This window comes from Perna viridis, chromosome 1 (assembly GCF_037379345.1).
Source record: "Perna viridis isolate PV_CMFRI_1.1 ecotype Kerala chromosome 1, ASM3737934v1, whole genome shotgun sequence".
Classification (NCBI taxonomy): domain Eukaryota; kingdom Metazoa; phylum Mollusca; class Bivalvia; order Mytilida; family Mytilidae; genus Perna; species Perna viridis.
In genome coordinates, this window is record NC_142445.1 from 17350467 (window position 1) to 17369935 (window position 19469).

A 19469-nucleotide genomic window follows, 5' to 3' on the forward strand; every position below is an offset into this window, starting at 1 on the left:
CTGCTATCAAACAGTGTTGTGAGTGCAAGAAGAAATATACACGCTACAGATAAGAAAATTATTACTGCAAAGAGGTTTTATGCTTTTTTCTGCTCAAGTATATGCATATTTTTAGTGACACAGCGGTTTCAAATGAGTAATGATTTTCTTTGTCTCCGATCTTCACGTTTTTAAATTATTGCAGTTATCTTTTATCATCGGATTTTTCGTGGAATTTTGTCATTTTATTTTGACATGCGAATTTCTTTATTTCATGCATATTTATTAATGATTAAGATTTCTTATTTTCGATCCTTCTATAAGAAATCAATTCGTACTTGAAAAAAAAACCCGAAAAATATATTGAAATGCGGATAAAAGAATAATAAAGGGGACTAAGGTTTTAGCGGTAAACAAAAGAATGTAATCCAGGGTCAAAGACCAGACATAGAAAACAGAAACTTCATTGAAAACCCCCCAAAAATATGAGATCTATAAAACAAACCTTTTTTAGGAAGTTCGAATTTGTATGATAGATGTTCATATGTATAAGGCAAAAAAGAGAGAAAAACAATATACAATATCAAAAATGCATATAAATATTTTATTTTCGTAAACCATAAATACAGTAGTACCGATACGAAATGAAATGTAAAAGCATTCGGAACAAAAACAAGTAAATGAGATATAAATTTACTGATTTGTTATTTTCATCTGTGGCAACATCCCTTCGGCTCCTGCGTATGGAGTGTTCATATCACAACTCATACGTTATGCCAGAGCTTGCCGAAACTACGCAGACTTTTTGTATCGCGCTAAAACTCTAACAAATAGGCTTCTGGAACAGGGTTATGTTGCTACAAGATTGAAGTCATCACTACAAAAGTTTTATCGTCGTCATCATGAACTCGTGGATCGTGATGGTGTATCCATCAGCACCATGAAAACTGATTTATTCAACGGGTCATAGTTTTTCTTCCCTCGTTTGTCTACCCCGGACTTGACTTTTTATGAGCAACTCGGCGGGTGTTTCTAGAAAAGCATAGGACGCTGACCCTATCGGTGCACCTGGTCCATGCTCCCAGTTGTTAGTGGAGTCCGAGTTGCTCATTTACTTTTGTTACTTTGTATGTATGATTTTAGTTACTTTATGTTCTTTGTTGTGTATGTCTGTTTTCCATGTCTGGTCTTTGTACCTGGATTACATTCTATTGATTACCGCTATAACCTTGTTTCCCTTGATTACTCTTCCACAGGACTTACCGTTTCTGACAGTAGCCTAGTATCAGACTCGACATCATGAAGGCACCGCAGTACCAATTTGACCAGATAAAACCAACTGATAAAAATATTCCTTCTTTTGAAATTACTTTATCAGTAATATCCGCTTTTAAACTATAAAGAGCTTTGACCCTTTGAATAGTTCTTTGTATTTCATGTTTCTTGTTAAAGATGTTCATGTTTTTAATGATTCAGTTAATTAAAAAAAGCCGATGATGATAATATTACTTTTTTTGATTTTCATTCATGAAAAAAAAAGATAAAGTAACGCAACTGGAACTGACAAATCCATTAAACGTGGTGGTTATGAAGTGTTTTAAGTATACATGTTTGCTACTGGTGCACCTGGTCCATGCTCCCAGTTTTTAGTGGAGACCGAGTTGCTCATTTACTTTTGTTACTTTGTACACATGGTATAATTAATAAAGAAGTCTAAAATTTTGAACTTATACGGACAAGCGATTATTTATTTAAGTGAGCACTTATGTAGGTTAAACATTGCATTCAAAGAATGCATTTTATTCTTTTGTTGTTCTTGTTGGAAGCATCTCGACACGAACATCTCTCGACCGTGCATAATATTGTTTATACATCGTATAGTCAGTGTTTGACACTTATAAGCATTTACTTTCATACAGCATTACATATTAATATCATGTGCACCAATTATCCAATAAAAGTGTCATTACGTGCATCGATTGCTCTTATTCAGGTGTATCAGAATCGACAAGCCTACTCCACAGAATGTGTGGAATGTTTGACTAGCCTAAGTGAAACTTTTTTTCTAAATATTTTGTCGTAACGCCTTGGTTTACATGCCAATTGAACGCCATATATCTTATTGAAGATTATTTAAAGAAATAAGATAGTATTAATCAAGCCAAAAGTGCATTCGATGTATTGTAATATCCTTTTTAAAAAAATGGTATGTTCGTGTAACGTGAGCATTAATTTGTAGCTAGAGGTCAAAGAAAATCCGTAAAAATGCGTATCTCTGCACCCTCCACATGTTAGCATTTTCATGATTTCTCAAATTTACACGTATACACTAGAAAAGAACCTTTTACTTTAATTGTCAACTCGGATAAAATGCTTCTAGAAATGAAAGCTTCGGGTCTTTAAGGAGCAAGAGTTGCCAATAAGATTCGTAGCTAGAGGGTTTGTTTGAAGTTTTATTGTATATGCGTTTATATGATATATAATCTTCTCTTCTTCATAAAGCATTTTTTTTTATAATTCCGAGCAAACACACGTCATTCAATATACTTCAATATCTTTTGCATAATTCATTATGTCTGTCATCTTGTTTACCTTTCAAAGTAACCTTATCAACAGGATCATTAACTTTATTACAATTTTAAGTAATTTATACGCCGTATTTTCTGATGATCAAAAAGCAGAAAAATAAATACATATGAAATAAAAACTGGATTTGACTAATGCAGCTTTGTTTTTGGAGTGTTAATTCTTCAAACAGAGGCGTTGTCATTATAAGATTAACGGTAAATTGTTGTAGTATAAACTCTTCCCATATCAATGACGAAAGGGCGTCGTCTTTGGAAAAAAAGTACAATCCGTCATGCTTGTATTTATCTCAGTTTAAAAAATGCATGGGTAGTTTTGAGATAAATTAATTCTCTTTCAAACATTCTCTCAAAGAAAAGTAAGTGATGGGAAAATACATGTACAATGTGGCCGTTAGAAAACAATTAATGATCCAAATAAAAATTTCTAACAAAAACGCATCTAAATTAAGGGATCAGTTTAAACAATAAACAGCTATCGTCACTATGCTATTTCGTGTGTTTTAAACAATAAATGAAGAAATGAGCAACCAGGACTACACTATAAAACAGGAGTATGGAAAATGCATCGATAGGATAAGCTTAGTTGAAGTAATCAAAAATCCCCTTATTGAGAAGTTCAGCCTGGGACGAGTATTCGTTTTAATTCCATTTCATGAGTTGAGAGATGAAAACTCTATAGATACACAGTGAATGGTGGAACATAACCACAGATGCATTCATAAATGGCGAAGGATATATTTGGAGTAACTTCAGAATTACATCGATCAAGTTTTTGTAGAAAAAGTTATCAAAAGGGAAGTAATCGATACTCGGCTTGTAGTACTGAGAACTGTATTTTAAAAAACAAAAACAAAACCAAATGGACATGTTTACTTAACAGTTATGGTTTCATGGAACTTTTCGATGGTTTCTTCTGTCTTTTTAAGAACAACCTGCCTATTGTTTATTTATGATAAAACTTCTTGTCTTATGTAAAGATTTTTCGATATATTAAGTAATGGTGGTATCAGTCAACTTTCACATTGTTTCCTATACATGTGCAATGCATCTCTAAGAGCAATAATATCGGACTGTTTTTATTTAGAATCGATGAATTTATCGCACTATTTAACATAATTATGACAGTGGAAGATTGCTTCTAGAGTTACTGTGATAAAGCCTTCGCTACAATTTGTGTTAATCAGATGAGCAGCCTCAAAATTTCAAAAGACCTACAGGAATGTACTTCTTCTGGGCGCCTTACCTTTTGAAAAGAAAAGCAACTATATTGTCAAATAAGTAAATCAGCCTTTGATGATATCTTGACTATACGAAAGTTCTATTGTCGTCATTACATCTCACATTTGATTGTACACTATATTTTGTTACCTTCTATTCGATCTCAAAAAACAATGACGCACCAAAATAGAAGCACAATGCAGACATCAAAATCCAGCTAGATGTGTGACCAGAACGTGAACGCAGGAAACTGAGACGATCTACAAATCTAACTGACGACACTTTGTCACTTCTGTGAGATGTGATGACGACCATAGAACTTTCGTAGTGACGATATCATCATTTACTCTTGATTTACTTAATTGACAATATAGTAATGAGACATTTAACCCGCAAATATACAAATGTGACATAAACAATGTGAAAATGTGGATTCTCAAATTTTGTTCACCCTCATACTACCAGCGAGCCGATTTCGGCCGATTTACGTTACCTTTCATTGCCAAAAGGCCGACCGGGCCGGTTGACGTTGTCTTTGATTGCCACAAGACCGATAAGATCGAGTGACGTTGTCGTTACCTGCCAGAGGGCCGATATACAATTGACATGTGTTTGTTTGTTTATATCTTGATTTCGAAGACATTAATGCTGGTTTATATGTAATTGTCGATGCGTTTTTATTAATTCTCTACTGATTTAACCCCTTTTTGAACTAAATTTTGATAGTTCAAATTGCTTATTTGTAATAAATTTAAAAGTCCCCTAATGTGACTTGTACTTCATGAAATAAAGCATCTATCAGTTCTACTATGATACTTTTAAGACTAATATCAGCACATGCGCATGATGTCCGTTTCTTGAGGATTGTTTGTATGAAATCTTTTCTTACATACGTTTTAGTCATCTCTTGACTTTGAGTAGGGTTTACATGTTAAGCTCTCTGTGTCATTACTGATGTTACTACCTACATGTACATGTATAAATGACATGTTCATGTACTGAAAATAAGTACATGTGTGTTTTCCGATGTATAGCGTAAGTAAATGGAAATGCACCTGACCCACCTACATGTACGTTGTCAGGAATTTACTGATATCATAAACAAGGGACCGACCAGGGAGGCCACAAATTAAACGGTACTTCCGGAGAACTAAAAAAGTTATTGTGTTGAAATCAGAGTCAATTAGAAACTTAAATTATAGTGCTTAGTATTTGTGAAAAGACTTAAATCAAATCCAAGTTAGCTCACACATCACATAATTAGTAGATAACAAGTATTCAAAACAGCATATTATCTAATTGATTATACTACTAAAGTCAACCGGTTCTCTATTAATATGGGCCGGACATTCAAGGGAACACACAGCAGACAGGCGCTTTTATATTTATAATTGAAATGGAGGGTCTCACACAATACCTAAATACATGTGACAGGAAACAAGTAGCGAATATTAGCACATTACGATTAGTCATATGATATTATACGAAGCACGTGAATAGTATTTTTTAAAAAGCTTACAATTTATCATACGAGTACATGCATTCGCATTATTTCTAAGTTGCATATGATTTTTTAAGATATGTATATGCACCAATAAAGCAATCTCAAGGCGCATTTTTATTTCGCCTCTGCCGTGAAATAAACTTACAAACTCCGAATGCTAGAAACAATTATCAAATTGTGTCCTTTCCTTATTTTGTGAATTTATTGACCATTAATACCGTCAGGGCTTCGGTATATGATAGCTCAAACGTGTATAACAGAAAACACCCCATCTTTATACTGATACTTGAGATATATTGAGGACAAGGTCTTGATCAATTTTATTCAATAAACAAGAGGCTCCAAGAAGCCTGAATCACTCACCTGGTTAAATTTTTGCCTTTGAAGGGCAATAACTCTAACAAGAAGTTATCAGACAATTTTGACTCCTTGAAGACTATGGTAGGACTTATCAGGGGTGTCATTTCATCAATCAGAAGTTTCATTCAATCTATTAAAGTTTTCAAAATATTGACAGAAAACTGCAAGAAACGTAATTTGTTTGCATTTCAAGGGCAACAACTCTTATATGAAGTCGTCTGACAACTTTGATCCCTGAAGACTTTTGTAGGCCTTATAATAAGATTCATTTCAGCAATTGAAAGTTCCATTCCATCTATCATAGTTTTCAAGATATAGGCTGAAAAATGTTAGAAAAAGGTCATTTTTCACCTCTCAAGGGCAATAACCCTTACATGGAGTCGTATGACAACTTTGATCCATTGAAGACTTTTGTGGGCCTTATAATAAGGATATTTCAGCAATTGAAAAATATTGGCCAAACCTAACGGTTTAGGAGATACATGCAAAAAAACTACTGTACGACTCCCATGTTCTATTTTTAGTAAAGGCGGCAATGATTTTTAACCGATCAAAAATCCCAATAATCATTTTGTTATGGATACCTTAAAAACAAAAATATGAACTTTCATTGAATTCTGTAAAGTAGTTTTTGAGAAGAAGATTTTTTAAAGTTATAACATCAAAAACAGCAAAAAACGTCAACAGATATACACCAACATTTGACCACAGATAGATCTCATCATGCTTAATACTTTTACCCTATGTCAGAAGGACACATAACGGTTTTGGAGATATATGCAAAAGTCTGCTGTCTAACCTGTATGTTGTATTTTTAGTAACGGCGGCCATGTTTTAAACCGATCAAAAATCCAAACGGTTTTTTTGTGCAGGGTACTCTAAGAAACAATCATTATAAGTTTCATGCAAATCTATTCAGTAGTTTCAGAGATGTTTGAAAAAAGGTTAACGACGACGACGACGGACGCAAAGTAATGGTAATAGCTCACCTGGCTCTGGACTATGGTCAGGTGGACTGAAAAGTACATTGCAAAAATTGCAATACACATTGCTTTTTAAGGGGATGCTTCGATTACCTGTAAGCTAAATTATTGCTTAACGTTTTCGGCGAGGAAACAGAGTTGCTCTCTCACTTAAGTTGTAAGCATGGCAAGTATGAATGCAGTTGTTTTAAATGATTGTTGCTGTTGATTTGAATTTTGGGGTTAGAGTTTCGTTCAATCTACCGATTTCTTTATTTACGAATCAAGAGCTATCCTATATGACAACTGGTAATATATGTTGTTCTGGTACAATTTATCTTGCATCTATTTACCTCGATAAACAGAAACCCATCCTACTGTATGTAACTTAATTGTTTAGGGTTTCACTAAAAGACGTCATAAAATAAGCAGACGTAATTGTTTTTTTTTTCTTTTAATTTTTGTTTTCATTCAAAGACATTCACGTGGAATGTGCATAAATTCACATGACTGAACTTTATTGTTTGAACATGAATACCCCAAATCATCTTGCGTGTATCTCACAATACATTAAAATTTGCCATGTATATGTACTATGTGAAGCAAGTTCCGTTTCCAAGCTTGCTTTCAGTTCCAATACACAACGAAACCATTTAGGCACTTTGGTAAACAAATAAGGAATGTATAATCCAGCGTAGCTGCCGTTGATACAAGTAGTTCTTTGGTGTGCTAGTTGATATTTGTGTTTCTCCGTTTCAATCAAGACGTTGTGGTCAGTGTTTCAAAACACATCACGAAACAGAAATATAATACTTTAATTGCATCTGCATCAAAGTATTCATCTGACCATTCAGGTAAACAAAAAAATGGTTCTGTGGAAACAATAGCCTGTTTACCTATTATGTGCCGTTGTCGGATTGTCCACTAAACTGGAAATTATGTTTAGAAGTGCAATTTAGCGTTATCAAAGACAAAGGACGGGATCAGACAAAAAAAAGTCCTTTGTCGTTGCTTTGGGTTTATGAACTTGGCCTTCCTAATTATGAAGTAATAGTAAAACTTTAATGGTCGACGTATTTCATACACGTAGTCAACATGCATGTAAACAAGACATTTATCTTTTGTTATTATTCGACGTCAAAATATTATGGCGAACGGCGTTGTACATAGGCAACGTCACAAACCTAACGTCATTCTAGAATTTTGAAATTTTCTGGCAGTAAAAGATATATTAGTTGCTCATTATTGGTTGAAATGATAGCGTTGCGATCGACGGGGTAAGAAATCCACTGACAACAATCAACAATGATGTCGCGTTATAGATAAAGCTTAGAAATATCTGCCAAAACCGTTAGGCGGAAAATAAGCCCACGACACTCAATGTAGTTTTTGATAATCGAAAATAGGCCTACCACATAAAGGAGGATATTTACAACAATGCATTTCTAATATGACATCATATAAACTTCAAACGATTTATGACCCGATATACTCCTACCCCTGGGGGTTCGAATGCAGAAATAGTTGTTTTTACTTAATCCTTACTATGCCAAAGCGTCTATATATAGCTTTCCATACTCCCGAATTTTGCCAAGAGCTTAAATATAGGCTATAGTAACTGTTGTCTACACATTATATAAGTCAATTAAGATTTCAAGATTTATTTAGTTAACTCAGACATGGAATACATGTAACATGAGCAAAACAAATTGAAACATATTTGATACCTAAAATATTATATGTATATATATATGAATTAAAAAAGATACATTCAAACAATACGAAAAACAGCTTCATAACATTATGAAATATAAATGAAGCACATACATCATTACCAAACATGAAAACAATAATTAACAAACAATTTTATAATTAGAACAATAAGGCTATCTTCTTAATAAACAACGACAACCGTTTATAAACCTCAACATTACATATAGAGAGTAACCCTATCATTTTCGATATGTTTGGATATTTAAGATAGTAACTAGGAATAAGTTCACAAAAAATATAGTTGATGTCACAAGTCTGAACATGATGATGCGTGGGGTGCTGTACAGAGTAAATTGAAAAAAAGACAAATTAGTTTCTTGCAAGTTTTAATCTTTTGTCTATTTGTCGTTTTCTATTGATCAAATGTTCACATTTCATTTGCTTCTCTCTTTTTAAGTCGGCAATTTTGTTAGCGACTTCTTGCACTCGTAATTTCAGTACTTGATATTCGCATATGATTTGCATAATTATATATTTATACTTCACGTAAGGCTGCAGACCTGTGCCGTGTTTACCGCCATAGCGTCATGCGAGATAAAAATATACCTCTTAACCTCTTAAATCATACACGTGTGTTCTTCGTGTGTTTCTTGCTTGTTTGAGAACGGGTAGTCTACATGAAATGATCGGTTAGCATTTAATTTACGTAAAACCCTATTTCCGATTCAAACACAGGGGCTCGTTACAATTGACTATATATAGGTCATATATATAATCGGACCCCGATATCTAAATAAATATATAGGCATTGCCAGTTGTTTAATCTGGTTCCGGGTAATTGAAAAATTTCGGGTCATCACGGTTACGAAAGAATACGCAACCATATCAAGGGAACCAATATTCTAGCAGAAGTCACCCGATTTTAGAGCATATCACATTCATGCCATTTCGGATGTTGAAAGTAAGCCAAAATCAATGACAGAGATTATTTGACGATTAGCCACTTTGAAGACTTCAGGCTTTAATTTTTATCTTCAATTCAATCTATTTAAATCATCCCGCTTTACATGTATTTCGCATAGAGGAAAAAGAAATACCTGTAAAAAAAACTCATAACAATTAAAGCAACAAATAAAAAAATGATTATATATGTGCAGGCGGTGTTGCCATTGATGTCACAGCGGTACGAATTCGAGTTATATATATATAATGGATGTATGTATTTTGATAAAATCGCAAATATTTCAAAAGGTGTTTACTCAAAGTTGACATCTATCGCACGAAACATTTTATTAGCTGAAAATATGATTATGAAAATTAATTTTGTTACATGCACACTTCGTATTAGCTTAATGTATTTTCTGACTACAAAAAAATAGCGCGGCATTAAAATAATAATTGTAATAAATAAAATTTGGGAGGATTCATTTTAATGTTTTAAATAATAAGTTTAATTCAAAAAGTTCAAGATCAAAAACGAGATTCCGAGAGAATTGTACTTAGAAAGAAAATTGTTTCCCTCTAGTCTATTAGGACATGAAATACTAAGTCAAAACACTTAAGTTAGATCTGATCCAGCGACTCATTGCATATATATATGGAATCCCATAAGTTAGGATACATGAAAGAGGCGTAAGAGGGAGCCCGGCTCCGTCATGGCTCCGTGATTTCCTATATACATGATATCAACTGTATTTTGTCTAACTTTGGGAGGGGGCGGGGGCCGGGTCCTGTCCCCTTTTGGGTCGACTTATGAAGAGGCTAATAAGATTTATTTAGAAAACCCCAAGTTGAAAACACTTTTCTGAAACGACTATCATTTTCTGTGTTTTCTTTTACTTTTTTTTCTAACTTACCTTTTTGTGTACGTACATGTACGTATGTACGTCAATGCATACATGTACTGAGTAACATGACAGTAAGCATTACATTTGTAAAACATTCAAGAGCTTAATACCAAATGCAATGCATTTTTTTTTGTTTCCGCGTCGATCGCCCCGCCGTTGTGCCCTTTCTTGTGACGTAAGGTCATTGTCCACGTAATAAGCAGGACAGTTGAATTTGAAAAAAAAAGCCTTGGCACTCTTATGCCCACAATCAATATAGTCGCACAAACGTGCTGCGCTCTTATCAGGACGGGACCAAGAGGTGCCGCGCCGCCAGTGGATTAATACATATTGAAATAACTAGTTCAATGTCTTTAGCTGAAATATCCGACATACGCATACATGTCCAAAATTATTGATTATGGTATCGATTTAAGAGCAGTAAAATATTTGTTATCGGATTCGCATGTATAATTGTTTCTATAGTCAAACTGTCCTTGATTCATACAATCTAAACGGTACTGAGCTATGCAGACAAAAACAAAACAAAATAAACAAACACACAAAGAGAAATATAGAACACTAGTACAATTAAGAAGATAGAAACGGTATCAAATTATAAAATAAAGGTTATCATATTGCAATATTAAACGGGTAAGTTTTTTACACACCGAACTCGGTGAAGTAATAAATCATACATGCATATGAACATAAACTTCCGTTTGATTGTTGGGCTTTAACGCCCGAGCAGCAATATTTCAGCTATATTCAGGCGATGAACATGAACGGGATGATAAAATGAACATGAAATAATGATGATGAAATGAAAAAAGGGATGGGACACAAGGATAATAGGGTCAACAAATTTTGATTGCCACAAGAAAAAGGGAGGGATGGGTAAGGTCGGGCAATTTAGCCTCCTGTGGCGGAGCGCAAAGGTTCCTACTCCTATCGAATACCACAGCAGGGTTCTTTAATTGCGAGGAACGTGGCAGCTTTCCCAGCATGGTGCACCACTATGGTTTGCGGTCAGGTTTTCCGTATTATAGCCTGACAACCCCAGCATGTAACACACCAGGGGTACCCCATTCCACCACCTGGGGCACACATCCCAGTTGCTCTGGGGGCAGAGCGCCCAGCCCCCGGCTAGGGTTCTGAGCACTATTTAGTCGCCTTTTACGACAAGCTAAGCGCTGCTGCAGGCCTATTCTGTTTACACTCGGACCTGCACGGGGCGATAAACTTTCGAAAAAAAACTGTTTCGTCATGCGAAATTAATATCGTTTATGATAGTTCTGGATTTATAATTTACGGATGACTTGTATTGAAATTAATATGAAATCGATCGAGTACGGCGTAGGTGTGACTTGAAGTTTTGAGAAATTTTTCTTTGCGATATTACTTTATAAAGAAAACTGGCAAAAAAGAAAAATAAACAAATATGTCTGTTATTTATAGTTATAACTTCCTACCCACGCATTTCGCATGGTTTTCACGTGTTTCAGTAGAATTTCAACTAATTTTAGATGCAATCGGTAACAAACCACTGAACTTTCTGTAGTTTCACACCCTTTCAATAATCACTACATTATTGAAACTGTCCGAATTATAAAGAAATTCGTAGACTCTTATCGTTGTTCGTATCCCCAGATAACTAAGACATTCTGTTCTGATCTTTAACACATATTAATTCTGTTTAGCTCGACAAAGAATAAAAAAAACCATCTGAACTAGTGTACTTAATCTGTTATATTTGAGAGAAACTTGTGGAACGAAAATATTACCCGGGCTGCCAAGTTATACATGGGAGGTGCCCGATGAACAGCGAAAGTCGCCAGAACTCAAGAAACGAAACGTCATACAACCCCAATGTCTGACGTTGTGGAAAAAAAATCGGCCCGTGGCACTGGACGAATTATTTGAAAATCGACTTGTGGCACAAAGAACGTTAGTAGAAATGAAATAATTCATGCTAGATATTAGGGTGTTGACTCATTTACACAAGGGTTGGCTTTATACCCGAATATTGAGAGTTAGCTAGCCTATGTAAACGCACTGAATCATTTGTTTCGAGTTTATCTTTACCAATACATCATCACAAACAAGTGTCTTCCTGCGTGCCTAGAGAAACAATAAACAATTTGGGTGGTAGATCTATAAACAATATGGGCAAAAGTGTGCAAAAAAAAAAAAAACAAATACATTTTTCCAGGATTATTTTTTTTACATCGTACATCAATTCTTTTTTCAGCATCTTTTTGTGTAATCTTATGAAAATTATTCTTTGTCATGTTTACCAAATAAGTTCATGATCTGTTATCATGTTTGTTTTTGGATACTACGGAAACAGTGCTCGTTTGTTCGGGAAAATACGGTAACGGAAGTAGCGAATCCATCATTCAAACGTGCGCATGCGTCATAAAGAATGAGTTAACAAATGACTGAAAACATCAACGATGAGCTCAAAAATTCCCCGAAAAGGTATGCTTAGTCCATATTTAAGGGTCAAGAAATTTATTCTCTCACACTTTATTCATTTTCTTACCCAGTCATGTCCATCTCTTTGCAGCTTTAGCTATCCAGGCGAGAAAGAAAAGGTCTAAAGCGAAGGGCCGGCACAAACCTGAAGAAAAGAAACGACCGTGAGTATCCACATTATATGACAGATACCCTTTCTTTGTGGTATCACCAACACTAAACGCAGCATTTTTTTAGAAGACAGACATACTACCATATCTTTTAAAGTCTAGGGTCCAACTATTTCATGTAATTAAGCCTCTAACATCCCATGGATACATGCCAAAGGCCTCATGGTGATTCATGCCATTTATTATGAGCATTTGTAATGACACCGTTTATCTTACCAATAGAAGAGGATGCTTTCTGTGTTTCAAAAACATGTTTCATTTGATGGCATAAAGTTTTAATTGGAACAGTATTATTTTTTGTTGCATTGATTAAAACTTTCTTCAAATAGGAGCTAACGTTATCATTGAACCATGAAAATGTCAATGTTTTGACTCCAACCACGTGTTTACCTTTGCAACATGTGAAAACTTGAGATTATATTGTGATAAATAGTACAGTTAACAATGACTAACAATTTAAAAAAGGTCTTGAATTGCAAAATCTACTTGTAAAAAACTCAAAATACTTCAGAATATCTCTTCGATATTTAATATTTGTTTACCAGTTTTTATAAACAACTGTTTTGGTGGATGCCTTATTAAGAATTCCCCCTCATCGTTGCTTCATTCATACACACTCTCAACTCTGTTCAACTGTCCCAGTCCTTTCCTTTAAAATTCTCAACATCTAGCCTGAATAATAGAGGACTGTATAGGATTCAACTAGCCCAAATATATTTTTACTAGCCCTGGGCTTCAGGCTAGTGACTGAAGGCGAGCACTGCTGTCCATCAGCCCCTCCATCAGGCTTAGGGGATACCTATGTAGTGTAACTCTAGAAGTATTAATCCAATATCATTCAAACTTTGCATAATGTTTCTATAAATGTACATGTACTTTTTGTATACATGTTAAGGATTTGCACCTTTTATTTTGGAGAAATTGGATATTTTTCCCCATCTACCTGAATGTACTATTACTTATATCATATGATATAGATGTTGGAATGATTAACTGCTGCAGACAATTTTAATGATTATTACCGTGTATACTGGAGTATAGTCGATCTGCGAATAAGTCGGACTCCACTTCAGCCCAAAATTTCTGGAACTTAGCCTTGACCTGCTTATAAGTCGGACTGATTTCTGGCAGCTGCATAGCTAACATTCCTTACACCTAATTACAATGAGTAAATCTGTTTGTTTTGATAACTTCAATAAATATTGAAATAAATAATTCCAAGCCAGAGTTGTTTTTATAGTAGCAAGTAATTAAATTCTTGACAAGCCATGTCGATTGTTTTGATACAGCCATTTTCTCATTCGTTCTAATTTTGGTACAACAAATAACCCAAATTAAAATCATAAATATAGTAAAAAGACAAAGAATAAAACAAAGTTTATTTCACTCCAACAACACATTTGAAGATATTTTATTAAATCAAGAAGTTTTAATATAAAGAAAGACATTCATAAAAAGATTTGTCATTACAAACTAAAATATTTATTACTTTTGCCACGAATTATGGTATGTTATTGGGTCATGTTTCTATTACACCTTTGGCTTTTTGGCTATATGAGTATACACATGTAAAAATCAAAACACAAAATGGATGAGTAGGAAATACAAATAAAATCAGTACTGTGGCAAAATAAAAACAACAGTAAATATTCCTTTACTAAACTGTTAATATTCTTTCAATGCATCATATTTTAGCTGTAAAAGGTAGAAGATGAAGACAGTCTTTCTGAAACTGATGTTTACAATTTAACATTGTGGTAAATGGTGTGGGTCTGGCTGTTCAATGTTGGTGCTGCGCTCATGTCAATTATCAAGCTTTGGACGTTTTCAAGCTGAAAATTTTAGTTCATAGTCGATATCTCGTCTATAAGTCTGAACACTTCCCATCAGTTAAAAATTTAGTCCCAAAAATCTGACTTATAGGCAAGTATATAGGGTAATGCAGAAAAGAATGTTAACATGTCAGTGATTTTGTTACCCTTTTTATTGTAGCCGAATTTCGGCTGTTTCCCGTAGAATCTTTTCCCAAAATGTTGAGAAAGATTTTCCCAAGGAGAGAAAAACTCAGGTAAATAAGCCGGTAAAATGTTCCATAATATGTTAATTCTATGTCCTGATACATTGCAATTGGAACTACTCGGCCATTTCCGCTACACTAAGAAATAATCTCCAATGCAGAAATGTTTGTTTGTTTGTTGGGGTTTAACGCCCAAGCAGGAATATTTCAGCTATATTCAGGTGATGAAAAGAAAAATGGGATAGGACCCAAGGATAATGGGGTCGACAAATTTTGATTGCCACTGGAAATAGGGAGAGGTGGGTAGGGTCGGGCAATTTAGCCTGCTGTGGTGGAGCCCTGTTTCCTACTCAGGGAGAATACCACAGTAGGGTTTTTTAATGTGCAAGGAACTTGGCATATTTCCCAACACGGTGCACCACTATGGTTAGCGGTCAGATTTTCTGTATTATAGCCTGCCAACTCCAGCATGTAACAGGCCAGGGGTACCCTATTCCACCACCTGGGGGCACACATCCCAGTTGCTCTGTGGGCAGGGTTCTGAGCACTATTTAGTCGCCTTTTACAACAAGCTTAGCACTGCTGCAGGCCTATTCTTTTGACATCCGGTCCTGCATGGGTCCCGATGCAGGAAGGAAGATTTCTTCCTGAAAAATTTGCCGGAGTTGTAGTCTTACACGAATCAAAGTAGTTTTATCCACCAGGTGGCACTAAAAATATTGATTGGATAGCACTAGAAATAAAGAACAACAAATCTTCAAGAATTTTAGCATGAAGTGAGGCGTTAAGAAAAAAGTAATGGTAAAAAATTCAACCAATTTAACTATAATTCTAGAATTGGATTGGTCAAATTCTGGACAGATCCATCCACCTAGTGCCTCCAAGGTTTTTCTTTTGTGTAACTAGAAAGGCTGAGGTGTTCCGATTGGATACATTTTTTATTCAATTCAGGAAGTAGAAAAGAAGGACTAGTGAAAGTGCTACTGTGGAAACTACTGATATTGAAACATCAAGCGATGATATAGAATTAGAAAATGATGTAAAAGTTGTAATGCATGAACTTCTCATATCAGTGGTGCAAAACTGTAGTATGTTAGTTGCCCAAGTAAGGAATTCCAATAATTCATCGGTTAGTAAATTACTTGTCACTTGCTGTATAAGACTGAAGACAAAACTAGTTTGGTTTTAATCTTCATCTAAAATATTTTCCCAATTTGTTAATTTACGGCGAAAAATTCCTGTACTGTCATCTGTTTTCTCTTGGATTTGACTATCTTCTGCCTTTCTTTTCATTTGTTTTTAAATTTATCAAAAACTTTTCCATTTTCGAATATTCCCTCCCATTGAAGTTCTTAATGAACATTACACTACAATACAATACAAAAGCTTTATTTAACATTGATATTTTAAAACAATACGACATAAGCTCGTGGGAGCTTTTAAAATTGACTTACATGTACATGCACTACAATATAAAACAGTAACAAAATAAGTACTCCATTCCTGAACTCATATTTTAAAAATAAAATTATATTTCAACAGATTCATCATTATGAAATAAGAAAATGTTTATCATTTGCTTCTTGTCCATTTTTATTTTGACAATAAACAATTAATTAGCACTTGAGGTAACATATCTTAAATTACCAAGATAATTTCTTTGAATACTAATACAAGATCGGGACTGTCACATAGGTTTTGGCACATCTGTTAGGCCAAAAAAAATGTCTGTTTAGGGATACATTCCTCCCAAAAATAGGGTAGGTAGGTAGGCATTTTCATTTTATTTTTTCTAAACTAAATATGAGCCTATATTTGTAAAACAGCATCATGTTTAAGTCATGAAAGTGTATGGTTTTAAGTAGAAAGTGTAATTTTTAATATACACACCTATTAATCATGTCTTTTATTACAATACACTTATTTTTTGTAGGAATTTTGAACAAAATATAAGTACACTCGTGGCTTCCATTGTGCTCCTTATCAGTAATACGCTTGGATTTACGTGATACAAATCGGTGTCCTATTCAAACGCTATTGTGACCTGGTTTTAAATGTACTTTCGGTTTTACCGGAAATTGGCAGAAATTACCGATTTTGTTAATTTTGGAGCAAAAATGTATTAGGGTTGGAAGAAAAAATTAAGGTCGATTGGGAAACCCGAAACAGACATATTTTTTTGGCCTTATCGGAAATTAAAATGGCAGATCGTAAACAATGCTTTACAATCAATAAAGTTGTGCATATCATTCTAAAATTCACTTGACATATTCAAGCTTAACTTCTTAATATGTAGAGAACATATTTTTAATGTATGATGTTAAGGGATGTTTTACTAAATAACCTTTTGGGTGGTTAACTTTTCTTGGAACTCACCAATCAAATGACGGTTACCAAATTGATGTGGTAAGCTAATAAGAACTTGCCAAATTACACATCTACTTGTATCTCAACTGTCTGAACACATTATACAGTTATGACAGCTCAAGGTCTCTATCTCAGGTATTAAATTAATCTAGATAAGGTCTAGTAGAAAAAAATACCTACATGTACGTGTAGACCTGCAAATAAGCTGCTAAAACTGATTTCATAAAATTGACTGAAACCAGAACTGAGTAACACAAAGTGGTTTGTTTTTAATTAAAGTGGCAATTCATTCATTTATGTAGTGTTTTTTTTATTGCTTTGAAGTCTGGATCATTTTAGAAGGTAATTAATATACTCCACACAACAAAGTTGCGAAGGGTATGATTTTTTTTACCCGTCCGTCAGTCCATCATCAGTTTTCCGGACATTTTTTTTAAACGATATTGACATGATTTTTGGTATATAAGTTCGCCATGATAATTTACAGGTCAAGGTTAACTTTCATTCTGCCCCGATGATTTTTACAGAAATTATGGGCCTTGAACTTAGCAAAATTCACAAAAATAACAGTTTTCTGGACTTTTTTTCTAAACACTTGCAGATATTGACATGATTTTTGGTATATGAGTTCACCATGATATGTTACAGGTCAAGTTTACGTTTTGTTCTGCTCTGATGATTTTTACAGAAATTATGGGCCTTGATCTTAGCAAAATTTACAGAAAAAAGTTTTCCGGATTTTTTTCTAAACACGTGCATATATTGGCATGATTTTTGGTATATAAGTTCACCATGATAAGTTACAGGTCAAGTGTATGTTTTTTTCTGCTCCAATCATTTTTACCAAAATTACAGGCCTTGAACTTAGCTAAATTCACAGAAATAACAGTTTTCCAGACTTTTTTTCTTAACGGTTGCAGATATTGACATGATTTTTACTACAGAAATTAAACATGATAAGTTACAGGACAAGTTTGTAGTTCACAGAAATAACCGTTTTTCTGACTTCTTTTCTAAACGCTTGCAAATTATGACATAATTTTTGGTATACAAGTTCACCATGATAAGTTACTGGTCAAGTGTACGTTTTGTTCCGCTACGATGATATGTACTTTGGATTAACTAAAACTCAAAGAAATCACAAACTGGAGTTTGAAACTGCCATTCTGAGTAACAGAATTTAATTAGAAGGTAAAGGTCTATAGCCTAAAAAACACTCTTATTCCTTTTTTTATCGGGGTCCTTCTACATGTATTTCTCTTACCAACAAATTTACTTGAGTATCTGACATGGGGACGTGTGGGGTATGTGAGCCCACTCACTAAGGTTCTTTAATTTTTAAAATAATTGTATAGAAATGATGCCAGCTTATGGGCATCGGAACTTTTTGAAAACAACATAAAATATTAACTTGAAAGGCTGCAAACTTTCAATTGATTTACTTGCTATGACACAATAATTTTAATTGTAACAGTGAACACAATTTTATTTATCATCTGGTTCTAGCTGCAAGTCAATGTCTGATTCATATTCAGACTCGGAGCTTTCATTCCTCTAGCTCTCTAGTTCTGTGAGGTTCTTGTTCACATCTCCTTCCTCTAATAGAACCGGATTAAAAAAAAAAATTCACTTATATCTTTGGAGGTTTTTTTTTTTAGCGGTGGGTTTCGAAACCCCTTCACCACATATTTTCCTTCATTCAGAACTACTCGGTTATTTCCCGCACTTCAGACACTTACCTTTGTGTTAAGAGAAAGGCTGAGAAGTTTGATTTGGTTTCCCTTGACATTGATCAATATCGATGTAAAGTTTGAAATACGCGTCTCAAATTCCTTTAGTGTTAAAAGACTGGAATTATGAAATTACTAATTTCGGGTACTTTCCAGAAAATTCTTCTAGACCACAGGACCGGTACAATAAAGCATTTTGCTAGACCGTGACTGATTTTACTAGGCACATGCTAGCAGACCAATAGTAATTTTGAATCCTGTATCTCTTTTATTACTGTTCCATATACCTTAATATTGCATGCATTGAGCTGCCATAATTGTTTCATTACATTTCTCTATAGAAATTTTTAGAATTTTCCCACTTACATGTACCAGGATTTTGGAAAACTTTGTGGAAGCATTATCGTAAATTTTTGTACACTGTATGTTGTTTATGTGATAAAACTACAGATACATGTACATGTATGTTTCCCTGCAGCCTTGCCTAAAAGAGAAAAGAACTTAGAATAGGACATCTAAATGTATTACTAGACAAGGATGTCAGTAGTGTTTTTTTA